The 7,922-nt window shown below is 36.5% G+C and overlaps 1 long non-coding RNA gene across 1 annotated transcript; it reads left to right on the top strand.

Annotated features, from left to right (window-relative positions):
- The first annotated feature begins 1,889 nt into the window (after positions 1-1,889).
- Positions 1,890-5,203, top strand: LOC104108935 (uncharacterized). Its single transcript, XR_689122.4, has 3 exons — positions 1,890-2,132; positions 2,526-2,625; positions 4,789-5,203. It is a non-coding gene; the product is annotated as an uncharacterized lncRNA (long non-coding RNA).
- The last annotated feature ends 2,719 nt before the right edge of the window (positions 5,204-7,922 follow it).

The raw sequence follows: 7,922 nt of genomic DNA, 5'->3' as shown, positions 1-7,922 counted from the left end.
TGTAGCATTGGATTACTCTTTCTTTATGACTGGATAAATCCAAACTCAATACTTCAATTAATGTCAAATCTCTATATCATATCTTATAAAGTGAGGAAACCAAACTTCATTTTCACTCTCATAAAAAACAAATTAAAGTCTCTCAAAATGGCTTATTATTATTATAACCCTTACACCAAAGTGCAACTTTCATTACTTATTTTATCCTTCATCAACACTGTGCATATTACAAATGCTATCAATATCAATCCAACAATTAAAGAAACTTTTATTAGTGGCCTTCCTAAAAATAATCCTTTACTCTATGTTCATTGTAAATCTGAAGATGATGATCTTGGAGTTCGCGTACTTAAAGTCGGTGAAAAATTTGATTTCTCATTTCATGAAAATGCTTGGGGCACAACTCGTTTTCATTGTGAAGTTCGATGGGGTGTAAAACATAATGATTTTGATGTTTATACTGAGTGGTATAGACGAAAAAAGTCATTTTGTAGACCTAAGTTGCTCAAAAATAATATCTATTGCACTTGGTTGATAAAGGATTCTGGTATATTTCTTGCTCGTACTCCTAATCCTTCACATAATGACTTCAAATTTGTCATTTCGTGGTTGGGATAAAAGGAGGGATTGTATTACATATCATATATAGTTAACTTTGAATGTCTTCATAAATTAGAAGTAATTTATAGTATAATGGATCTCCCTTTCCTTGTAATCTTTCTTTTTTCTATAAAGAAATACACATCCACGCGCTGTCTCTATCTTTGATTTTGGTGCGAAATCTACTTTGTTATCTGATGACAAGGTGGGAGATTATTTATGTTAAGTTAGTTTGTAATATTTGAAGGGCCTAAATTGAACAGACATATCTGTTTGTGAAATAGTATGAGACCTTCTCGAAAAGTTATCTCTAAAATTCTATAAATTTAAGGACTTCCCTGAAGTAGCATAAGAAAAATCTGCAGTATAGTAGGGTTTTTTGGATACGAGAGTGGATGATTGATCGTCGCCTCCTTGTCTTGGAGGCTCTCTAGACGGAGAGGGGCTTGCTATCGTAACATTTTCTTCCGGTGTATGTGAAAAAGATGGTGTCTGCCTCCTCTTTAGACGTGTCCTCACAACCTGTCAGTTCTTCAATCTCCGCTTTTGGGAATGATATGGAAGTGCTTGGTCGATGGGGTTTTCTCTTCCTCAACCAATTCGGTTGTATCAGTTATTAAATTGGTCTAGCGGTTTGGAAAAAGAGACATTTATTGAAAGTTATTAAGGCACCTTCCTTTGAGATGAATCTAGAGCTACCCACTTCGATCAATTAGCCAAGATTTTGATCGAATACGAAATCACATGTGCTCGATACATATATCTAGTGCTATTTTTATGGGAATTCTATTTATTATTGTAAAATCTTTATTCAAGATCACTGTAGGTCCTTTTCGGGCGGATCAAAATAGGATTTTACTAGGAAACCATGAATATTTAAGTTTTCGCCATTGGTTACTTGGTTGAGCCACTGGAATGGAATGAGACAAGAATTTCTGGAGATCTTTCCTCTCCGCTTACTCGTAATAGGTTTTTCAACAAAATGAGAAATGAGAGGGAAAGAAAAAAGAAGTCTTTATTAAAGAGGTTTTGCACCTTAAATAGGACTAATGCAGATCTAGAAGAATGATTTTGGGCATTCAAAGAGACGAGGATGCAAGAGGTAAAGAGACAGTCTTTCGAACAACCAAATTGGCATAACAATTCTAGTGTTAACCTACGTTTACCTAATTAATAGGGATGCTTTTCGTGATATTGAAAGGGACATGTACAAGTGTGAAATCTTACTATTACCGAAAGCAAGGGTAGAGCAACCAAATATACCCACCAAAGGTGGAGCTCCCCACAAATTCTTTATATCTTGATGACAAAAATTCCTCTTTATTCTTTATAGTGAATTCAACTATGGATCAAATAGGCTAAACTGACACCTTTGGGAGAAAGAATGCCTTCACCAAATAAATTGATAGCTGTGGCAATAGACAAAGATAGAGGAAGCCAAATTGCTCTGAAATGGAAAATTGATCATCTTTTAGCCAAAGGCCAGACAGTTCTTCTAATTCATGTCAAATCACCTCCTCTTGGTTCCCCAAGTAATTAATCATTCTCTCCTTTTTTTTTTCTATGCTAACAGGCGGATCTAAAATTTAAAATCGATGGATTCATCCTTTGACGTTTTTAACAATAAATTTATTATACTACTAAAATTATAGGTTTTAGAATTTGTTATTTACAAAAAATTTAGTAATTTTTCAATATATATATTATGTTCGATATAAAAATTATGGGGTTCGGTTGAACCGTAGTATAAACACTTTATCTGTCACTTTCCACATACACATACATTATCAAACTAGCTTGCCAGAAACTCAACTATTCTATTGAATACTAACAAATTATAAATCGTATTATATTCATATCTTAAATCGTGTTATTTCTTTTTATGGTATAGTTGCACAACTAACTTTGTACTTTTACAATTTCAGGATCAAACTAGATTTATGATGAAGCTGGATGTAGAAATTTTAATGAGTTGGATTTGCAAACAAAGGAAATGTTTCTTCCTTATTTTGTACACGAAAAGATGTTAGTATTCAACTCTAAGAATTCCCACCAAAACATCAGTTTTTCTCTTATAATCATTTGCTATCTGAAACTCAATGGGAAGAAAGTAGAGGGAAGGGAATTTAACTGAATTCCCATCGTTAAAAAGTTAAAACGTGCAAATAGGGTTTATAGGGATGCTAATTAGCCCGTTAACAGATTAGATAGCCCTCCTCCTAAAATCCCACTTATATTATATAAATGCACTATACATATTTTTTCATTAAGATATGACTGCGAGGGTAGTTTAAATTTCTTAATGGTTGAGGGACTTTTTTCTCTCGTGTACCAAAAGATTTTTCTCTAGGCATGATAACATGATATCATCTCTCTATATAGGCACACGTTAGTGGTGCAACCAACGTACACCACTGATGTTGGCATGGCGAAAGGCCGGCCACAGAAGTATAGAACACGGCACTGGCTCCGGTTCAATTGTCACTGCTACTGCTCCGCATGTTATACTCAAAGCTCAGGCGAAAATGGCGCGACTAGGTGTGATTCTTACTCCGCCTAATGTTAGGCTTCAAGGGGAAACCCCCTGTTTGTTCACACCCCATCCTTGTATTCCTTTTTTGCTTGTATTATCGGAGGTAAAGTTTGTGGTCCCCATCCTATGTAATCTTGTTTAATAATAATACAAGGTAGGATTTAAATAAAGAAAAAAAGGGAAACCCTAACGTGGTGAATCAAAGCGGAGTGACTAAGGTGCAAACAGCCCCACCCGCTGGAAAACTCAATTCTCCGCCAAAATTGGTTGCTAGTCCACAGAAATCTGAGCTTGCAAAGCAGCCACCACCGCCTACGGAAGAGAAAAAGACGTGTTAAAATGGTTCTATTTGATGAAGTTGAGGTCGAAAAGGAAGCTGAAAATTGGGAATACGCAGTGATCCTCTATGTGGTTGGGGATTCTCCAACTATTGGGGCAATCACCAGATTCCTAAGGAGCTAGTGGACGTTTCAGCATAAACCTTACATATACTACCATAACGATGGTTATTTTGTGATACAATTCTATAGTTTTAGTGATAGAGATAATGTCTTGATGTTCGGATCTTATGTGCTAAATAGTAAACCAATGATTGTTAAGCCCTGGAGTGCCAATTTTAATTTTAGTGAGGAGATACTAAAAACAATTCCCCTTTGGGTAACGTTTCCTAACTTACCCCTGAGTTGCTGGAGTCCTAGCTCTCTTAGTAGGCTAGCTAGTGTATTAGGCACCCCTCTATGTGCTGATGAATGCACCTCTCGCAAAGAGAGGATTTTGTATGCTCGAGTACTTATTGAAATGGACATTATTGTCCCATTACCTAAAACTGTCAAGTTGTTGAATTCATTTGGCAAGCCATATGACCATGAGGTCATATATGAATGGTGGCCCCTGTAATGCCGAGTATGATGCCAACTTGGACATATCTGTCAAGCCGAGCAAGCAACGCCCCAACCTAAGAAAGCCAAAGTTGAGTCAAGGAATACTAAGAAAATTTGGTAAAGTAAGGATGCCCCAACACCACCAATACCTGAGGTGCCACCAGAGGAGGTGGAGGGTGATCCTGAAAATAGAAAAGATGGGTGGACAAAAGTAAAAGGGAAAGCAGTTGCAAGGCCTCGGGTATTCTATGAAAGTAGTCAATATCTTGTGGATGTTGAGAATGGTTTCACCCCTATAAGAGGAATCTCATTTCAACAGGTGTTGCAAGCAGCCCTAAGAACGGTGGACACAAGATGCACCTCTAGCCAAGAAGGAAAGCCTCATGACCCCTACAACAATCACCAAAGATTATTGCTACATAGAATGTTAGGGTTTTCAATTAGTTTTTTAAGAACAAGGAGATGAAGAAGATAGTAAATAAAGAGAAAATAGTAGTTTTACTTATTACGGAACATAGAGTCATTGAACAAAATGCCTTAAGGATTATAAATAAAGAATGGTTTTCCTACCTAGAGTTGGCATGATAACTATGATATTAATGGGCGAGGAAGGATCTAGCTTTTATGGGATCACAGGCTGGTTGATGTTACAATATTTTGTACAAGCTCTTAGTTCATTTACTGTGCTATTAGAAGTGCATACTGATTTATTTAGTTTTATTCACTGCAATATATGGCCTTCACACAATTGCTGATAGGAAACACCTTTGGCAGGATCTGATAGGAATAGAGTCCAATATTCAGAGCCTGTGGCTCATTATGGGAGATTTCAATGCAATACTTCAACTTGATGATAGAATGGGAGAAAGTGCAATACACGATATAGCGGTGAAAGACTTTGAGGAGTTCTCGGGGTCAATTGGTCTGACAGTGATGAAAACAATGGGAAGATTCTATACCTGGACTAATTCACACATTCACAGCAGGATTGATAGAGCCCTGGTCAATCCTTCTTGAATGTCTCTATGGCCCAGCTTCTAGTTGAAGCTAAAGATCATTATTTTTCTGACTATTCCATGTTTTACATTACATTCAGTAGGAACCCAAGAAAGGTGACAAGACCCTTCAGGTTCTTGAATCACTTGACCGTTCATATGGAATTTCTTAATACTGTCTTTACTGTGTGGAATCGTACTGTGCAAGGGGAGTATACGTAACACGTCTGGCACAAACTCAAACTAATAAAGGAAGGGATGAAAGCTTTAAATGAACATAGGTTATGTAAGGTCGAGCAGAAGATGTAAAATATCAGGAAAGATCCATGTGATATTCAAGAGAAGCTATGAACCGGCTACATTGATCCCACTTTATATGCTATAGCGAAAGAGTTTAAACTTAACTTAGAGAAATTGATCCTAATAAAGGAAAGTATTCTGAGACAACAATCTAGAGTTCAATGGTTGAGTCTAGGAGACACCAACTCATCTTTTTCCATGTTATCTCAAGAATAGGATTTCCCAGAATCACATTAACAGGCTAATCACTACTAGTGGAGATGTGGTACAGACTGACAGGGCAATTGAAACATAGATCATTGGATTTTACAAGGGACTCCTAGGCATTTGTGCTACACAACTACCTGCAATTTCCTAGTATTCTAGTTGTTGGCCCATCCTGAATAGAGAACAACAACTTGTCACGACCCAATTTCCCCTCTGTTGGGTATCGTGATGGCACCTAGTATTAGGGACTAGGTAAGCCTAACATTTATCGAATACAATAATAAATAACATCTGACAACTTTAGAAATGGAATCCTCTATAAAATTTATAATTTTTCAAAATCGGTAGTACAAGTCATAAGCCTTTCTAGGAGAAATTTTACATAATGGATAAATCATTGTTCCGGAATAGAAGAAACAATGGAAATAAATACATTGGAGGGTGACTTCGGAGCCTGTGAACGCCCGGCAGGTGTACCTTGAAGTCTCCAGCCACACCAAGTATGATTGTCAAAACTTACTTGATCCGAAGTACCTGACTCTGCACAAAAATATATAGAAGCATAGCATGAGTACACCACAGTGGTATCCAGTAAGTATCAAGCCTAACCTCGGTAGAGTAGTGACGAGGACAGGTCAAGACACTCACTAAACATCTAAACATGTGCAGGATATAACATAAAGCTAACAAAAAAGAAATATTAAAGAAATGTCAATAGCAACAGAACTCAGATTACAAACAGTAATAACGATAAGGGAAACACGACTGGCAAAGAGAAATAACCAGGTAATTAGACAACAATATATTTGGGATACAGATAAGGGTAAATGTACTCAAGTAGAGAAAATGATGTCAACTCAACCAATCAAATCGTTCCTAATGCACGACTCCAATAATCCCAATTCTCGTAATTTCATACCACAGATCTCATCTTTCAAACCTTTAACACATACGGCACCTTGTGCCCACATCTTTCCATCTCACCTTGTACGGTAAAATTCGCGTGCTACTTAGTACATATTATTCATGATAAATGCTAATTAGGATGTTCAAAAGACTTTATGTATATATAGCGAAAAGTAAACTACAACTTCTGAACTAAGTAGGAAATCAATGAGAAAATGAGTTTATTTTGGAAATCATCTGGTTAATGAAAATAACCTCTTTCAATAAATACAACACCGGATAAGCAACTGAATTAAATATAGAATTTATTAAATTATAATATAATAACAATTCCTTTTTAAGTAATTAACAAAGGAGATTAAGTTGAGAAATCAATTGAAGTAAAATATGACAACTAGTAGACATGGTAAGTATCGAAATAAACGACGGGTTTTAACTTAAAAGTCATACAAGGCAGCATGATATTAATTCTTTTATTTATCTAAAGTTACTATATTACTAACAACTCAGCAGGACAGGAGGCAATGACTCAACGTAATAAATTCACCTAGAAAATCGATTTACCATAATAATAGTATTAAGAAAAAGAACTCGAAAAATGACGGCAAGGCGGTAAGTCAACGACAATAACTCAATCCTTGGAAAATAGTAAAGAATCGGGAATACAAATCCTCAGAATCTCGTACGAAAGAACCGAAACCAATGCAACAAAATAGGGAATACAAAACACAAAGTATGTTGCGGCGTGCAACCCGATCCCACCATATAATATCAATATCATAATTCACCCTTATTCCACCATATCAATTCACCCTTATTTCACCTGTTGCGGTGTGCAACCCGATCCCACCGTACAATATCAATATCATGCCAATAAAAAAAATATGTTGTGGCGCGCAACCCGATCCCACCATATAATATCAGTATCATAATTCACCCTTATTTCCTTATAACAGTCCACCCTTATCTCACCTGTTGCGGCGTGCAACCCTATCCAACCATATAATAGCAATATCACAATATAAATATCCTTTCTTATTTCACCGCCTCCCTTATTTCACCTGTTGCGGCGTGCAACCCGATCCCCCTTATAATAATTTAAAACAGCAACAACCATTCAATGACTTCATTTATAAGAATTTCTATAATCAAGGGTATCAGTACACAACTACAAAGAAACCATATAAAACCCGAAGGAACACAACAACTTTACAAAAATGACAAGGCAGACAAGGTACGTGGTGACTAAGTATGCAATCATAACAATTAAGACAAGTAGCAGATAAGTGCAAGACATAGAACAATTCAACAATTAAGCGGTAATAAGACAATAAGGAAGGCAATAACTCCAACTACGACATATAAGGCCAAATAACGAGTAAGGAGTACAGTAGGTGCTAGCAGCGTCAAATAAGGGATGTAAGAATAGACTAACAATGAGATACCACATGTTATGACAATTCGATTATAGGCATGGAAAGACACTAGACAATCTAAACG

This window comes from Nicotiana tomentosiformis, chromosome 12, assembly GCF_000390325.3.
Source record: "Nicotiana tomentosiformis chromosome 12, ASM39032v3, whole genome shotgun sequence".
Classification (NCBI taxonomy): domain Eukaryota; kingdom Viridiplantae; phylum Streptophyta; class Magnoliopsida; order Solanales; family Solanaceae; genus Nicotiana; species Nicotiana tomentosiformis.
Note: the sequence above shows the minus strand (reverse complement) of the source record. Positions and strands in the feature narration are given on the sequence as shown.